Raw genomic sequence first — 20,025 nt, 5'->3', positions numbered from 1 at the left:
GTGCCTATCATAGAAGATTTGAATAGTGTAGCTAAATATTATGCCATAAAGCTGGTTAGGGTTTCTTCGACCCTAGAATGACAATTAGTACATCATATGCACACCGCAATAATTTGACATGCTTGCTTACACTAGTAGAAAAGAGCTTTTTAGATCACACTGAAGATAGAAGTAGGGTTCTAAAGGGAAAACTAGAAAAGGGCTTGCAACAACAGTCATTCCTTAGTAATAGCAATAATGAGGTTAGGGAACAAGGGAAGCTAGCTTTAGATGCGAAACATGTAGGTAGGCTTTGCATTACGCAACCAAAGTCATATTATGACACTGTGTTTGTGGGAACAAGTGTGTGTAAGCATGTGTTTTTGTTTCAGAATAAATGGACTTTCATGCTAAATGGAATGGATCAATCGATCCCAGGGGTCTATTATATTTGTAGACTTAGGCGGTCATTCCTACCTTGGCGGGCGGCAGTCGCCGCCCGCCTGGCGGGAACCGCCAGAAGACCGTACCGCGGTCAAAAGACTGCGGCGCTCATTCTGTCTTTCCCACTGGGCTGGCGGGCGACCGCCAAAAGGCCGCCCGCCCGCCCAGCAGGAAAGCACCAGCAACGAGGAAGCCGGCTCCGAATGGAGCCGGCGGAGTTGCTGGTGTGCGACGGGTGCAGTTGCACCCTTCGCGATTTTCAGTGTCTGCCAAGCAGACACTGAAAATCAATGTGGGGCCCTGTTAGGGGGACCCTGCAGTGCCCATGCCAGAGGCATGGGCACTGCAGGGGCCCCCAGGGGCCCCACGACACCCGTTCCCGCCAGCTAGTTTCTGGCGGTGAAAACCGCCAGAACCAGGCTGGCGGGAAGGGGGTCAGAATCCTCATGGCGGCGCTGCTTTCAGCGCCACCGTGGAGGATTCACAGGGGCAGCGGGAAGCCGGCGGGAAGCCGGCGGGAAACCGCCGGCTTCCCTTTTCTGACCGCGGCGGTGCTTCCTCCGTCCCCTACCCTGGCGGTCTCAGACCGCCAGGGTAGGAATGACCCCCTTAGTGCTTATTACCCTCTTCCAAAGGGAAGGTATGGGACATGTTATTTGGGAATAGTTTTTTCAGAGATCTATCAACTAGACGATTTAAAGAAATTTCCGAAAGTGACAGAATTGCTTCGTGCTAGACAAAAGAGAGAAACTGCTGCTGGTGTAGTAGGAGACATATTTGGAGCAATAATTCCCTCAGTGGGAGTTATTTTGAACTCCGTAAAGATTCAAAAGTTAATTACTATTGTGGATAACATGCTGACAAACTTCACAGGGGCTATACTGCAGATGGATACTGAACTTGCTGCAGAGAGGGCTATGACTCTTCAAAACAGGCTTGCTTTAGACTTTCTTTTAGCGAAAAGTTGCGGAGTCTGTGAGATGCTTAATGAGCGCCACTGTTGTGCCTATATTCCGGACAATAGTAATGAGATTAGAAGTATGCTTACTAACCTAACAAGAGATAGTGCAGATTTAAAGGAACTGAAAGAACCAGGAGTCTGGGAAAAGGTTGGAGAAGGATTTGCGCGTGTGGGAAGCTGGTTTAGTGGTCTTTGGCATGGGTTTTTAGGAAAATTTATACAGGGAATAGTAATTGTTTTGGCTTGCTTATTCGGACTATGGTTATTAAGTAAATGCAGTAAAAGGGTTAAAACAAAATGGGCAAAACATAAGGAAAGGAGGGAAGACAAGAAAAGGAAGAAAATGTTCAGAGCAAAATATGAAAAGGCAAAACGAAAATAAGAAATTGAAATGAGGGAAATGAACAAATGAAAGAAAAGTAAAGAGTGGATTTGTGTGATGACAAGTGTCATCAGAGGAGGGATTGTTGGAGTGTAGTTTTATAATCAAAATTAACATGAAAAGTTTGTGAATTAATGCATAATGATGCTGCATAGAAATAATATTAATGTGCTTTTACTAAACGTGTATTTGAAATGTGCCCATGGGGAGTGGCCACCAACGTATATGATGATAAATGAAACTGACTAATAATGAGATATTAATATACTAATGTATGATTTTGTATTAGTATTAAGAGTTATATGTTAAGGGTTTGTTAATTAATCACTAGGCCCTAGTTAGCATGAGTCGGGCCTAGCTGTCTGGTTTCATATTAAATGTGTTTTTCTAACATGCAATGTGCTGACATACTGAAGGACATGTAGCCGTACTTTTCCAGAAGTCTAGAAGATGAGTTTAACCGTAGTAAATTCTTTCTCATGAGACTCGACTTGCTCAAGGAGACATTCTTGCCGAATGCAACAGTGTAAACTTGCAACAGGTACAAGATCGCCTGAACTGGTATAGACAATGGAACTACTGACTGGGTCTGTGAGAGGACCGCGAGAACATGAAATTGTACCTGACATTCTACCCGTTGGAGACGTCAATTACAGAAGCCAATAAACTACGTGAGAACTGTTATGAGGTGACAATCTTAATAAGGCGACAAGTAAACCATTGGATGGAGATAATGGGGCACCAAAACTTGCCCAATTGGAAATTAGGGGACTGTACAACAAGATCAATATAATTCTTGAACACAAGGGGAAATCAGCCATTATATGCCATTCTTTTGCCATAGCCATTACGTGCCTTTGCTATTGCCTAGACACTTTGTCACTCTGTCTTAAAGACTTTGCGGTTTAATTCTTCCAACCATCCTTATCTTTTTCCTGTCCAATTCATACTTTCCTCCTTATGAGGGAAGTGTCCCTTATTGCCCCGTCTTGTTGAACTTTGCTGTGTATCTTGGCTGATGGTGAATCAACTGATGTCCTGAGGACGAAGATTGACTCTGTATGCTGACTCATTATGGAGGGTAACTATATGATGATGAAATTGTAATTGTCTGTTTGCCTTTTCTTTCTAGTACAAACTGCTATCTTTTGATAGAGACCATAGTTAGATGTTTTCTAAATTTGTGTTGCTAAATTGTTTTGTATGAAGCCCAACATGCTAATGCTAATTCGAGGTTAGTTAAGGAATTCACTAAATGGACGCAAATAGACGAATGACTAAATCTATGCTTTGTTGAATAATGAGCTAATGATACTCTGCTAAGATTAACCAATGTTGACGTCGTGCTTTGTTCTAATGTTTATGATTTTTGCATTGATGAAGTCTTATTCGAGTTGACATATTTTTACAGTGTTGATGTGTTTTCTGGTATTGAGACTAATAAACTTACTCGTAGAGGTATAATCAATAGGGAATAAGGGGGTCATTCTGACCCTGGCGGTCATTGACCGCCAGGGTCAACGACCACGAGAGCACCGCCAACAGGCTGGCGGTGCTCTCAAGGGCATTCTGACCGCGGCGGTTTGGCCGCGGTCAGAAAGGGAAAACCGGCGGTCTCCCGCCGGTTTTCCGCTGCCCTCAGGAATCCTCCATGGCGGCTTTCCGACACCCCATACCGCCATCCTGTTCCTGGCGGTTTGGCCGCCAGGAACAGGATGGCGGTATGGGGTGTCGTGGGGCCCCTGGGGGCCCCTGCAGTGCCCATGCCAATGGCATGGGCACTGCAGGGGCCCCCGTAAGAGGGCCCCACAAAGAATTTCAGTGTCTGCTTAGCAGACACTGAAATTTGCGACGGGTGCAACTGCACCCGTCGCACATTCCCACTCCGCCGGCTCCATTCGGAGCCGGCTTCCTCGTGGGAAGGGGTTTCCCGCTGGGCTGGCGGGCGGCCTTCTGGCGGTCGCCCGCCAGCCCAGCGGGAAACACAGAATCACCGCAGCGGTCTTCAGACCGCGGAGCGGTGTTCTGTCGGGGGAACTCTGGCGGGCGGCGGAGTGACCCCCTAAATGTCATAAATCATACTAAATCCGTGCGGTTATTGATGACTGAGGGGTCTTGGTGTGTTTTGATTCTTACTTATGCCATTGTCCAAATTTAATCGATTTTCTATAGTGAATATTGATGACGTTATTGATTTATTGATTGCTATGTTGATTAATTGTCTCGTCCTGAGGTGTCTTCAATCAGGGTCACAAGATTCATTGGCCGAAACCGAGTCCCAGACTAATTAATTATCTAAGAAGGGATGCGTTATCACAGTCGCACCGCTTAGAGGTAGTCTGGTGTTTATTGGTGACCTTAGGCTTTGCTTGGGCCTATTTTATTTGTGAATGTTTTTTGCATGACAGAAAAAGCATGCTGGCACACTTTTAAGCAGTGAAAGGGAGAGCGTGCACACATCATGCCTGTCCCAAAGAATGATATAAAGCGTCATGGCATTAGAAAAGGCAGGAAAAAGGCACCCGTAAACTGCCTAAGGAGACAAAAATAATAGCATGAATTCTTTAACATCGGGAATGAGAGAGCATGAAATCTTTGCTTCTCCCAAACAAAAATCCAGCCCCAGGGCATGAAAAAGGATTGAGAATCTTCCATGAAATGCCCAAATAGGCAGAAGTAATTCCAAGAATGTAGTCTCTGAAGAAAAATGTAAAAGTGTCCCAGTGCTTAAATAAGGGGAGGAGCAATGAGGATCACTGTGCAGTAACTTTGCAGACATGACAACACTTGAAACAAGAGCTGGGTAGCAACCCGAGGAGTGCACCGGCTGGGATCCCGGTTGAGTGCGTCAGGGATCGGCCAAGGGTGTCCGTGACTCTCCCCTCGAGAGTTACTGTGTGCGCCCCCCTAAAACAAATAAGACTCTATGGTCATCGAATGCAAACCAAGACAGGATAGTAAAACAACAATAATGATAAAAAAGGGACAGGCGTACAAGGGAAGTGGGAGGGGCAGGCAACAAAATAGAAGGAGGTGGGAGGGACAACCGCAGTTGAATAACACGGCAGCTGAGGCAAAAGAAGCAAATAGTGCACCGAAGCAAACATAAATGGTCAGAGGTGAAGGCCTACAAGTAATAGGGCCAGTAGCCATAGGTGTTAACAAAATACCAAGAGGCAGGTCAAATATAGGCTTTGCACCACAGAAAACCAAGGATTTACGAACAGCACCTAAAAGAACCAATGAAAAATGGTTGGGTTGCTCGAAACCCAAAGGGGAGATACAGCATGTCTCCAACAAGACAGTGCATGCGCTGCCTAGGCTCAACCTAAAAGGGGTGCCAAAGTATAGTAGGTCTTTGTATTGTTCATTTCCATTAAAAAGTTACAGGCTGCTCTGTATGAAGTCAGGCCTTCACTGAGGAAAAGTGGTCTTAAAAATTGTTTCCTGCCATCAAGATAAAACTTTCATAAAATTGTAATATGTAAAGTAGTCTGTATAGACCTGTTATTGCAGGAGCATTTAGGCCCATTTTTATACTTTTTGATGCAAAACTGCGCTGATGCTAACGCCATTTCTGTGCGCGTGCGGGCGTCAAATTTATACTTTGACGCACAGCGGCGCAAACCACAGGTGTGAGTCATTTTATTTGACGCACACCACAGCGTCACGTCATAAAGGAAAACGACGTTAACGCGGCGGAAATGACTGTGAGCCGATTTACAACACCGCAAACCGGATATGCAGCGTTTGTTGACGCAATAGTGTCAAAACTCGCCGCAAACACAGCCATTTCAGCAGAGGAGAGCCAAAATGGATCCCAGATGCCTGTACAGACCCCAGGAAGATGATAACAGACCAGGAACCAGCCAGGAGGACCCACACAAGACCCACGACAGGGAGAAGAAGAAAACAAAGTGTCACTTCAGTGCAGAGGAGCAGGAAATTCTGGTTAAAGAGGCGACGGAACACCAGCACCAACTGTTTGTCACCTCAAAGTTGCCAATCAGTAGGAGAGAGGCAATATGGCAACAAATTGTTGACAAGATTAACAGTGTGGCAGAAGTACGCAGAACAGTCATCGAGTGCAAGAAACGCTGGCATGACTGGAAGCGCAGGACCAAGGAAAAGATGGAAACAGGAAGGCAGCACTGCAGACTGGAGGTGGGAGTCCAGCACTGCAGGAGGCCCTGGACCACATGGAGGAGATGGTTGCAGCTGTCATCCCTGAGGAGATCGTCACAGGGATTCAAGGACAGGACAGCGCAGACTACCAGGAGACAACGCACATGGAGGGTAAGTCGCATGGGGAATTAAAATGCACTAATGTTAACTGCAATCGGGGGGGAATACCTACTACACAATGCATGTAAGTCATCATATACATGGAGTGGCATGGGTAAAGGGGCACGGCACGGGGGCATGGCCCGTTCTGAGAAAACCTGGGGCACACCATTACACAACACCAACAACCTTTCCATGGGGGAATGCTGCCATGCCAACGATGTTGCAAAGGTAAAGCCATGCCAGGAGGGAAGGGCACAACGTCAAACTGACATCCCGTCACACGTCAGCCACTATACTCCCTACATTAACTAGGGCCCAATTAACAACCTCTAGCCGTACCGACAACTGGAATGTAATATTGACAACAGTTGCCACTACCACCTCTGCTTTGTGTGTTGGTCAAGTAGCCAATGGCAGTAACGTCCCCATGGATCATACACACCCAAATTAGAGGGTTTAGGATGACAACGTTAACAATGCCCTGAAACAAGACAAATGTTCCAGTCATGTCAAATGTGAATGCCCATAGTTGCCGCAAACATCAGCCAATGTCATCAACATTAGGAGGTACACAGCACTAATGTCACACCCATGCTGCTCATGTCAGGGTCCATCCTGTGCCCGGGTCACAATGCAACATCTCAAATGTCATACTGCTCAGACAATGGCAGTGAGGGGGAGGACACATGTAACTGGTCACTGAAATACACCTGCCCCGTCAGAGGAGGAAATAGGACACTGTTACGACTATCAGGGCAATCCAATGTACCACACATTCCCCAACATCAGCTGTACATATTACCAATGCTGACATCCATATCGTGCCATAACAATACTATGCATAGTATACGCTACATTTCAACAACATATAGGTTGATGTGAAAGATCAGAAACTGGGGCAGGTCCAGATTGTTAAGTGTGCTGCTAGTGCCATCAGAGCACCCACAGCCAGTGAAAGGCCTCACCATGAGAATGGAAGTAGGGGGAGGGTTGAGTAGGACAAGAAGGTGGCAAATCACTATTTGTCCAGAACCAACACGTAGAGGAGATGATGCTGACAAGTCCACAAACTGACCACAATACATGTGACATGCAGGTGGGGCACAGACCTGGGAGAATGCCCATCTGAAAGACTGGAGCAATGAACAGGAACCAAGATCACAATGTGAAAAGCATCACAAGGCAGGCATGTTACATCACAAATGCCACAACACAGACACACTAATTGTACCGTATTTCATTGCAGATGATGTTGGATCTCCTGCGGATATGCCTGTACAGGACTACCCTAATGACATGGATGACGAGCTGACAAACATCAGCCACCAAACCCTCCAAGAGGTCCTTGGAACCCTCCAGACCCCACCTTCAGTCACAAGGAGGAGCACAGAAAGAGCAGCCATCGCAGAGGATCCACCCACCACCCCAATTGTACGACCTGCCAGCTCCAATACAGCTGAGGACTCTGACGACACTGGCACCAGCTTTGAGAGAACTGTAGTCGGAGTATAGCGGGAGCTGGCCAAGGGGGTGCGGGTGGGGATGCAAACTGTGGCAGCCAGCCTAGAGGGGGTGCGTTCGTGCATGATGTCAACTGAAGAGTAGGCAGCAGCTATGCTAGGGCGAACAACTATCTTTCAGGAAGTAGAAAAAAGGCTGAAGGAAATCAGCACAGCTGTAATACAGTTGACCCAACACCTACAACAGCAATCCTGTGAACGCGTGCACGAATGCAACATTGAACCCCTCAGGGCCGACCTGGCTGCCTACCATCGTGATGTGGCTGCTATTCTTAAGAACCAGCAGATCCTCCTTGCTGCAGTACTGCCCTTAAAACCCCCACAGGTAGCAGCTACCGGGATGACTGACTCCACGTCTACACACACTGAGGTGTGTGTTGCCCCTTCACAACCACCACCACCAAGAGCCGAGGAGGCAACACACACAACAGAAGATGAAAACCAGGAACAGATCACCTTCACACGTAAAAGTATCCAGAAGCACTAGTCCCTGCCACATGGCCACCTATTACTAAGGTTCTGTGCTTTGTAACATGCCAGTCTTGCAACAACTGTACTCAAGCACTGTTCTGCAAACCACTGTCTATCTTGTCAGCCTGCCCAGTGATTGTCTCTCACTAACTCATTGGCAACTCCTGTCCCTCTGCACTGTCTGACACTTCACCCCAGCATGTCCAATGACATGCCCTTTTGCACTTGTATAGGATCACAATGGAAGATGTCACTATAATGGACTCACAATCATGGACATTGTACATATAGCACTACAGCACTTTTCAATAAACAGCACCTACACAACCACTTTGTCTCTGTGTAATGTGACACATCAACCGTGCAGTAGATCACTGAATTTTTCCTCCTGTCAAATATCATAGATTGTCAATACAACTGTCCTGAAATAATGTGGGCCTGGATTCTACCATACTCTGCCCTTCCTGAGGGTAATTTCTGAGGAAAAGAGAAACTGTACACCATAATGATGTGTAGGACAGATTAACGCTTCCTCAAGGGGCATCTAAACCATAAAATAGTGCCTTCAAAATGTTGCTTCAATGCAAAACTAACAGTTTACATCCAAATAAGTAATCATGCTGAACAGTGTAACAAATGATCTATGTGAGTTATGTACACTATACTACAAGAGAGCTTACTACCACTCACGTTATAAGGGTTTCCTTGGACATGAGATTGCAGTCGGACATACCACAGTGTCCCCAATCCTAAATCTTGAAGCACAGTATGTGACATTGAAAACATACATTACGAAAAAAAAAACACTTTGGGATCCATAGTAACTGTGATTGGTGGTTGCAATGAATGGCTGAATCTTTGCTAAGTAGCTTTGGGGTAGCTGCCAATGTTACAGCTCAGTTGTGATTTGTTAGCAGCAAATGACACAAAATGTAATACAAAAGAAACACTGTACACTCATGCCAAGGCCCTGATCTACAAGCATGTGACACATACTGTAAAGGGTTACCTACATATTTATTAAACAGTAAAAACAGAAATGAAAACTCGGGGAAAAGCCTTACCTACCCTAATCTACTTTAACTACTCATTACCCACAACTGTCCCTAACTAACCTAAGCTAAACTTACTTATCACATTTAACGAAACGTTCTAAACATCAACCCCCCACCCTCCTTATGAGACAGGACACATGGAGGACAAGAGATACTAACCTAAACACATACTATCCTATACTAAACAAAAATATATATTTTTTGTTTTAATTTTTAATTTTTTTTGTCATTTTTTTTTGTAAACACACAAGAACCCCAATATTGCCCCCATCCACCCACTTAAAAATAAACAGTAGAAATATTCAGGATCCCCGCCCCCACCCACTAACACTAACTAAACTAACATCCTTTACTAACCTAACACTAAGCCCCCTAAACCCACAAAGTATAAGAACCAGGAAAGATTAGGGAGGGGAGGGAATCATGTCCATCTAATTATCTACAGGTTGGCCCTCCAGAGGGTCCTCTTGATCGAACACACCCGCCGGTTGACCTGTCGCACCTCCTGCCACAGTCGGCTCATCTTCCTGAGGACACGGTCCAGTTTTCGCTGCATTTGTCCAAAAGCAGCAGGGTCAATGGCTGCAGCTGGGGTGATCTGGGTGCCAGCCGAGAAAGGATGGGGCTGTGTAATGTCCGTGGCTGTGGGCTGCCCTGCAGGCGGTGCTGTGCTTGGACCTGGAGCAGTTGCTGTGGATGTTCCTGCAACGGTCACAGCTGCTGGTGGTGCCACCTGGGTGGTAGTGGTGGTGGTGCTGGTGGTGGTTGTGGTAAGCAAAGAAGGTCCGCCTTGTGGAAATGCCCTCCAGGCTCCGGAGGCTCATTCATGGCGATATCTGCGGGCCATTTTTCGGTACCCAGACTCGACTTGAAGTATGTGTTGGTACCTCATTGCCCGCCGTTGAAACTCCCTGACCTGGATGGGTGTCATATTTGCAACTGTTAAGACAAATAGAAAATCTAACATTAGGTACTGCATTGTCTGAAATGGCACAAGAAGTAAATCAGACAATACATCTATTGTACTTGTAACAGCTCATATCATCATACAGATCATTGATTGTCCCTGAGGAAGTAAATGGCAAGCCAGCCTACAAAGGTCCTATCACACATAGCACATCCAAACCCTACAAGATGGGTAACAACAGCCATGATTTTGCCATCTGTGTTCTGCCAGTTGTCAGCTAACAATCATGCTGCACATCCTCCACCACTGCCAGGGCTACCAATGTTATTGTACGGGATGGAAATCTAGGGCCACATGATCTGCAAGTTGGAAATGGACTTGCTAGTATAGTAATCATGTGCTAAACATGAGTGTGTATACTAGGTTCAGACAAGTGATTCACTGATTTACATGTCTGTGTACAAAACTTGTTTCATCAGTCCTAGGTACACTATTCACAAACCTATGCCTGTGTTTGAGGGCGGGGGTGGACTAACAGCTAATAATTTCTAACAACAAGAACACCCAGGAAGCGTAGGAAAGCTGGACATGTGTTTGGCTCAGCACACAAACCACAGGTAAGGAGGATCTCCAATTGGGAGACAGCAAACCCTTGACCAATCTCATCGCCACTCATGTTTTGAAATGCAGACCTTTGTCCACATCATTTACTACCAGTAAGCCATGACTTACAACAAACCAAGAGATGCAAGAACACCCTGGCCATGAGTTGCATGCACACCTAGGACATTGCACTCAAGTGCCACATCATCGTAGCACTACATGTGGAGCTACATGCTGCTAGGAAGTTTAACCTACAGTTTAATATGTACATTAGTGAATTGGGAAGCAGAAGTCTGTGGGTAAGCATTTGCCAGCCCCATTCTGGGAGAATTTGGGTCTGACTGGCTGACTAATTCACTAATTTGGTCCAGTGCGACTCTTTCTGATTCAGGTTTTATCCACATGACTCATCCCTATTCACATTGCCGTGCCTACAGGACTTACCTAGAATACCTAAATAGGACAATAGGACAAAGATTGGCCAACTCAAAGATGGTGATAACATTATATTCCATATAACACACAGGAGTCCATCACACATCACCAGCAAACACAACACATAATACACACATCAACACTTACTGGAGTTGTCTGGGTCCTCGAATCGAGCCACCTCGCCAAAAGTGTAGGGTGCCGGTCCACCTGTAAGGCATGGAAGGGAGAAATGTGCTCAATGTCTTTGCACTGTACAACAATTCCAAAGACAAATACTATGTGTAAGATTACATCAGAAAGTAAAGCCTCTCAGACATGATGATACTGCATCCTACATAGCACGGCTAACATGTACATACCATGGGTCTCCAGTGAGTGATACACACATATCTGCACACATGGAGTGGCCCTAACTATGCACTAATGAAGGAGCATGTGTTGGCAAACATGCTCCTTCATTAGTGAGCAGACATAATAATGGAGTGTATTTGTCTCATCATGTGTATCCATGCAAGACATCCAAAGCTACTTTCCGTGAGGACTGCATTACCAGTCACCCAGCCATTGTGACCAGGACAAATTTATGACACACAGGTACAATGTACAGAGGGGCAGGGACAGTTGTTAGCCCTCATGTTGTTACAGTTTCTTCATGTGATGTGGAACAGCTATGATGAGTAGCACCAACCACAGAGATATGTACCCATGTGCATACCTTTGGCCAGCCATCCCTAATTGAAATGTGGCACTACAAACTCCAAATACCAGTCTAAGATGTTAGCTGAGCGCAGCTAGAACTTGTTCCCTATGTGTCTAAATCCAGATCAGACATGTATCCGAAATGATGGAGGGACACAATAATCGCTAAGATTTTTGGAATTTCCATGATCGGTTTCCTTACATGCTCACCAGACACACATGAGACATATGTTCGGGCCACATTGCTATCATCAATTGACGTGAAGCCTGCACTCATTTTCAGCCTCATGTTGTGTTTCAAAAGTCAGTCTAGCTGTTGCGTCAACAAATGATGGTAATGATTTGGAAATTTCTATACCACACAGGCAACTGTGGCCTATATGTATACCAAATTGGCTCCTGATTTGTGTTGCTGTTAGACACAAAGGCGGCACTAACTTACATAATGCAAATGTATTCAGTAAGTTTGCGGAGCTCTTGCTTCCTAACAGCTAGCAATTGTGGTCCATAACAAAGTAGATTTATGACCCTGTATGTTTCAGAAGCATTCCACACACTCAACAACATTGCCGGCAGATATTGTAAAAATCAGCTGATGTCACTACAGAGCACTTGAACGTGCACATTAACAGGATTTGTACTCACCAACAGGGCCACCAATCACACTCCCCAGGTGGTCCAGCAGATCTTTCTCCCAGGAGACAAGGTCAGCCCAGCGGTGCTTCAGCTGGTGGTCGTTTCTTGGTGTCTTGTAAATCCGTTGCAGATGATGCAACACCTTTGCCCACCTGAGCCTCCGTGCCTCAGTGTGATACCCCTGTATCACCCGCCCACCTGCCTCAATCATTAGGGGTAGGAAATGGCACACCAGCCATATGAATCCACCCAGCTCCTCCTCTCCCATCTTGCCAAGACGAGGCCTACCCAACATCTTTGTAGCAAAAGAGAAATAGGGGATAACGGGGAACAAAGGAGAATAAGGGGAAAGTAGAACAGGAAAAATTCAAACAAACAACTAACACAGCCCAACTATACCCAAACTAACACTACCCACAACAGACTCAAAACAAAACAAAGACAATACTTTACAACACAAATGAGCACAAAAAACACTCAGACAGGATACTACAACAAATTTTTATTCACAGAAATACAATAAAAAGACCGCACAGGAGACAAATTCACTAAATATACAGAGACAAATTGTGACACAGCCACACGGTTAGGAAATATCACAGACTGCAAAGTGAAAGTGAAAGTACACCCACTGTACATAATCTGTAAACAGGATATCCTATTACATCACTTCCTTCCTAAAATGGCGGGCATTTTTATAGTCATGCGTCAAAATATTTTGACACATACAGTCTGCGCGTCATTTTTTTCGACGCACATGGGTAGATTTGAGACCGCATCCACATGTTTGGAAATAGTTTCACACTTAACCAATTTTCTGAGGTACAGTGTGGAAGATAAAGCTCAGGGGCAATGGTTATTTCAGGGCATTATGTGTTGTTTTTCGACCATAAGCGTCATTTTTTGACGCATGTGCGTCATTTTTTGACTCGTATGCAGCAACATTTCTGGCATTAACTGGGTTTGGGTCATTTTACCATTTTAATGTAATATTACAGTTGTGACAATACTGAGATAGGCTGATTGCACCCACTTTGGTCATGACGGTGTATGAGCACATGTGACACATCATACTGCTGCGGACCATGATCTGCTACTTCATGTACAGGATTTTCACTCTTGACTGATGCAATAGATGGCCAAACGTGTGGCCTACATATCTGTATTGCACAAATTGGGCATGTTTGGCATCAGGAGAGGACAGCAAGGTGACGCACATAAGTACAATACCTCAATGCCTATGGCTCAATGTGTGTGCATTGGCTACTAATATTGTTGTTGAAACACTGTGTGACCATCACAAGATGCATTATAGCAAATATGCTTGTATGAATGTGGAGTCAATGTGTCCAACCCTCAGGTGCAAGTCAGTGTGGAAATGAGAGAGGACATGTGTTAGTCCTACATGTAGCAACATCTTCTGTGTGCACTTTCTAGTTTTTGGGTAACGTAAACACCACAAATGACAAAGCATGCACCGGATAGATAGCAGACGCTTGTTCATGTCAATGGTCCAAAACTTGCCCATCACATGTCCTGGAATTTTGGATACTGCTTCCTAGGCACTTGTTGGTGAACCCACTATGAGTCAGGCACATGTACAGACTAAGAGGGTACCGTGTTATTGACACGGAAAGCCAAAGGTGAACCACAATTTTAATTTCACGCCACAGTTGTGATCAATTGACAGAGCCACAACTTTCCTGTGGCAGTGGCGGACCAGCAGACCAAGCATCACGTGGCCACATATTTCCAGTGATCAATTGCACAGAGGTGTCTGGTTCATGTGTGTGGGCCAATGTTGATCCTGTATATTTTTTGGGGTCTATGTTGTCACAGTTACGTCCAGGTCTAGTCATGAGTCAGTGGCGGCTATTCCTATATCTACTGAGTATCCTTCGGAGATCAATGGAAGTAAAGCCAATGAGGATATAAGAACCCACATGTGGATGGTCCCACCCTGTCACTGCAGATGTGTTATGAGACTGTCAACAGGGCAACCTTGGTGTGCTGAGTGACATCATATCACAGGAGTCTTGTACCGGCAGGTGTCATTACAACATTTGTACACAGGTTGGTCTGTAAAGTTCCCACTGCATCTGGGACCATCATAGCCTCTGTGTTGATTAATCTCGCAGCTATTCACCACGCACAGCCCATCAATATGTTGTGAGCAATGTGAATCAGTGTGTGAACTGTCAGGGTCCTAACATGTGTGGACTTTTCATGCACATTATCAGAGGTTGCTGGAGGCACCACACCCAATCCCTGCATATGGCCATGGTACACTGTCACACTTTGTCACTCATGCATACATGAGACCCAGATAAGGGATAGGCCATGATTTGGGTATTTGGAGACAAGTTCCCAATTATGGTACGATAAATAAGCAGATTATGCTAAATAACTTATTTGAGTATGCATTGAAGAACCACCTGACAAAATACCCCCGGAGGAATGTGAGGGTTGGGAAAGCAAGTGTGATACATATGTAGCCACAAGGAACCTTTAGGATAACACACAGACAGGTGGCAGTCAGGCTGACAGGATGCAGGGTCAATCCGGATCCAGCAATTTCACAAGGAACATACTCAGTGGTCTGACTAAGACTGGTCGGAGGAAGAACAAGACAGTTGACATGGAAAACTGTGTTTGTCCTGTGTTTTGGAAGGTAACACATTAACCCAAGGGCTGTGTTACACAGCTTATTTTTCTAGCAATGCATAACATTGTAATCGAAAAAATGGCAGCTTCTATGCTGTTCCAAGCATCTGCAAAGGCAGTGCATGTTCAAATGGCTGGTCTGCATGGAGGTGCTCACAGGTGTGTGCTGCATCAGTTTCTCACAAGTCCTGTAGGTGAGATTTGAGTTCAAATGGCCAACAGTACCTTTCACATGGGAAGCAAACTACAGGTGAGAACAGGGCTTAGAGACTACAAGCCAGTGCATTATTTAACCTGACGTCCATGCAGACAGATGTACAATGACTATGGCATACTATACTAAAGGGTGAAGCACACTGGATTAATATTGTTAGTCTGTGTGTGTGTGTGTAGAGGAGGGAATATCTGGGTACACATATTACAATTCCAGGGATCTCTTAAGATGGGTGGGGTGAGACCAGGAACTTGGGTATGTCAGGACTTAGGACAGGGGCTGACATGTACATGGAATGTCATGTGCGCAATGCTTGTCATAGGTGTGGCGCTTGTGCTCTCTATGTTCTGCTTATATGGAATTCTAGTCACACATGGTCCTTGCAAAGATAGGTGATGTAACAGTTACTGCTGACAAGGGTGTGGCCATACATTAATGTTACTGTTGCAATTGCACATCCCCTGCCTCATGTATGATGCATTTAGTTCCATAATTGACTGATGGTGTCTTAGTTTTGTGCCATACGCTGCAATGAATCATGTTGCCAACATGTATGTGTGAAATAGGTGTGGTCCTCTTCTACTGCCCTTCAAAGGTGAAATGTACAGGATATTTTTCATTTACAGTGTGTGTGAATGTGACTGTTGAATAATACGCATCACAATTACTTTGGAAATTTCTGTGTCCTGATTGGTATATCAGCAATGCTCCATGAGGCTACACTCTCATTCTGATAGTTAGAGATAAAGGTGAGCAAAAATGACTACCCGGACCATGATATGGTGATTATTATAGGTGTTTATTTACATATGTTAATACAGTGGTGATTGTGAGTGGATTCAAAAGAAATTGTTGACAATATGTTGGCACCTAAGCAATCCTGCAGCTGTGTTTGGTTGGTCCCCCTCATGTTGCTGGCCAGCATCCTCCTCTCCCTCCTCTTCAGGCATTTGTGGCTCTGGTTCTAATAGGGGAATGTTCCTTCGTACACAAATGTTGTGCAGGATGGCACATGTTAAAATGATCTTGCAGACCATTTCTGGTGAGTATAGGAGGCTGCCACCAGTGATGTTGAGGGACCTGAATCTCAACTTCAGGATGCCAAAGGTCCTCTCGACTATGGTGCGTGTCCTCCTATGTGCCTCATTGTAGGCACGCTCTGCTGCAGTGCACGGGTCGGCAAATGGTGTCATAATCCATGGCTGGATCCCATACCCCTGATCAGCTGAAAGAGAAAATGATTGAGATCATGTTGATGTAGTTTGCCCAATTAATATCACCTTGTATGGCAGTAGTTGTCTTGTGTAGTCTGTGACTCTTTTGTGTTATTGTGTTGATTCCTAGGCTTCGAGGATGTACCATCAGCATTGGGTTGTTTCCTTGGCTGAACAAGTGTTTGCCTGCTGACCGGTTGTCAGCAGTATATTTTGGGAGTTGCAGTACAGTGGGTACTCCGTAGCATTGTGACTTGTGATACAGGTGTCCCTGTGTCTTCACTGGGGGTGAGATGATAGTTCCATTCACAGATTCAATTTGACAGTGGTGATAACACGTTAGCATCTATGTACCCTGGACATCACATACCTTTAGACATATGCAATGGATTAATTTAAACATCAGTGAGACGCTTACATTTTGCAAGTTGACAATTAGCCAAACTTCTCCATACGTTGTGATCATTGACGTCTTAACATTTGACTGTACACTCATTTCACATGTGTGACAAGTTCACTGCAGACCTATCAAACATGCCTAGCGGTGTCACAACCTCAGTGTGTTCCTGTTCACATGTTGCTGTCGTGGTGTATGTGTTGTTTGTCCTAGAGAGTTGCTGTGCAGTGTGTATATAAGTAGGTTTCTGTACTTACCAACAAGTATTCCATTGCCATATCGTCCATCCTGGAAGTGTTGATTGATGGTACAGTGACGGAAGATGAATGAATCATGTACACTCCCAGGATACTTTGCCACGATGTTGGTGATCAATCCCTGGTGATCCACGATGGCCTGCAAATTGATAGAATGTGTGTGCTTCCTGTTGCGGTATAGATGTTCATTTGCAGCAGGTGGCACAAGGCATACATGTGTGCAGTAAATGCCACCAAGGACGTGTGGAAATCCATTAATGAGGTAAAACCTCTGTTTGGTCTCCTGCTGCTTCTGCTATGTGTTTGGGAAGCAGATGTGGCGGGGTGTGAGTCTGATGATGGCATCCAGTACCTTGGGCAGGAAGACGGAGAATGATGGCTGTGAGATCCCAGCAACCAGGGCGCCAGTGGTTTGAAAGGAGCCACTTGCCAGCATGTGTAGTACAGCTAGCAGCTTGTATTCTGGTGGGATGGTGTGGGGTGTCTGCAAGCTGGGTGCCAACTGTGGCTCAATGTTGCACAGCAGCTGCTGAATGGCTTGCCAGTTCAACCTGTACCTCTGAATGAGGTCATGTTCCTTCAGGCCATGAAGGGTTGTCCTGGTGTGGAATATCCTCTCCTGCCTTCTGCGTTGCCTTTGGATGAGAAGCACCTCCATGTCTTCCTTTTGCTGCTCTGCTGTTGCTTCTGTGTGGTTTTATGAAATACATGTGTGTTTGCCCCATTTTAACGCCTGCCCTGACCCAGGAGCTAATTTGTTACGCAAATCGGGCTGTGCGTCATTTTCCGGACGCATAAATACGACGCACGGGTGTTTGTGTCATTTTCTGGATGGGAACGCCTACCTTGCATATCATTAACGCAAGGCGGTTTCCCGCATCCAGAAAATGACGCACACGGCGGAATTTTGACGTCCGTGGGCTCGGGCGTCAAAGTTTAAATATGGGGCAAGGTTTGCGCCAAATGTGCGTCAACATTTTTGACGCACATTTGGTGCAGACGGAGTATAAATATGCCCCTTAATGTCCTTTTGACTCCTCTTGGATCCTTTTGGGAATGCAACCAAACGGTGGTAGATGGAAAAACGTAAACTTGTGCCGAGGAATCTATGATAAGAATTGTGAAATCAGCCAAGCTAGCCTTGAAGACCCTGATGGGAAGTGGGAGATAAATGAAGTGCAACCATTGGACTTTGCTCCTCCTCAATATATTCACTTGACCAGCTTGTTCAACAACCGACTGCTTCAATACTTTTTTGGAAATATAAACCAACATGAAGAGTATTGTACACAATAAAAGAAAGAAACATTGCTGCAAAAGAGTACTTGCATAATAGGTATAAATCTCTTCGTAAATGTAAAGAACCCCCCAACTCCTTAGTATTGAATCTTAAAATAAGTCTCAATTGTAACCTTCTCAGTTGTAATTCCATTTTGCCTCCCCTATAAGACTTGGGGATACAGTCTAACACACTATAGTTTAGTTTCTGTTGCAGCAGATGTTTCTTTCTTTTGCTGTATACAGTACTCTTCATGTTGGATTTTAATCACAATTTTATTTTGTGTTTTGAGAAAAGATGTGTGTGCAGTTTTGAGAAGAATGTAAGACTACAGAAAATGAAGTGCTCGTTTGAGCCTGTTGTGATTATTATCCTTGTATATGGTGATCATGTTTTTGTTGTTTGTCGTTGACTTTTGCACACTTGGGACATAGCCTGCTGGGCCTAGATTGGGCTACTGAAAATAATAAACTTGAACAATTTGTGGGAGATTTGATTTCCCTTTAAAGTACACATGCAGCAAAGTTAATGCGTGTTTGACTCCTTTGCTATGGAATTGTAAACATATGCAGTTCATTCAGACAACTGTACTCACATGTATGTAACTTGAGTGTAAAATACATGGAGATAATTCACTGGTCTTTTGACAATATGAGAATTCAAGATTTCCTTTTATTTATTATTAAGGCTATTAGTTGATATTAAAAACGGAGCAGTGAGAAATATGAGCTAATTTAAGTACCTCATAACTGAAATGGAAACTGATGTTTTTGAATGTGCGCTTGAATTTCAGAAGAATTTAATCTCTCTGTATTTCTTTTGCATTATATGACTCATGAATCAAGTGGATTTGTTTTGTAATCATTTATATTTGCACACTACTTTAAAATGGTGGCCGTTGTCCTTACCTTTGCTTAATCTGTCCTTATGTTTTAGAATGCTTTATTTTTTTAAATTGCGCCTTCACGGAGAGTCAGTGTCATGAACGAGGCCTTCCAGGACCAAAACCGGTTAGCACTTTCCATCATTCTAGCTCAATAAAATGGATGGATCTTCATATTACCAGGAGTGCCGCTCTCGTTCTTTATTATTGGAGTGATCAGGACTGTGAATACCTATCTATCTATCTATCTATTTATTTATCTATCTATCTATCTATCTATCTATCTATCTATCTATCTATCTATCTATCTATCTATCTATCTATCTATCTATCTATGTTTAGGCTTGGGCAAGAGAGGGGGAAATATGTATATATAGCCGGTCCTCCATTGAAGCCTACGATCAGAGTTTACCAAACTATTAACTATTATAGGAGAGGCCAAGCCTTGGTATTGTTATATTATGTAAAGAACTGGTGAACCGCACAAATACCCTAATGGGTGTCATGGTGTCGTATCTTTGGGGGCTTTGGGCAAGACATATCTAGTGCCCTCCCCCTTTGGAGCAACTTTTACTGATCTTCTGCTAATTCATGCTCATATCTTGGCAAATAATATTGAAATATATTTTAAGCTTTCAAACATTTTGTCACACAGCTACTGTCGAAATCAATCCTGCTTTCTCTTGGCCAAAGCCCTTAAGATGGCACTGGGTGGAGAAACCAGAGTCAGAGGTTGAG

The sequence above is a fragment of the Pleurodeles waltl genome, chromosome 2_2 (genome assembly GCF_031143425.1).
Source record: "Pleurodeles waltl isolate 20211129_DDA chromosome 2_2, aPleWal1.hap1.20221129, whole genome shotgun sequence".
Lineage (NCBI taxonomy): Eukaryota > Metazoa > Chordata > Amphibia > Caudata > Salamandridae > Pleurodeles > Pleurodeles waltl.
Note: the sequence above shows the minus strand (reverse complement) of the source record.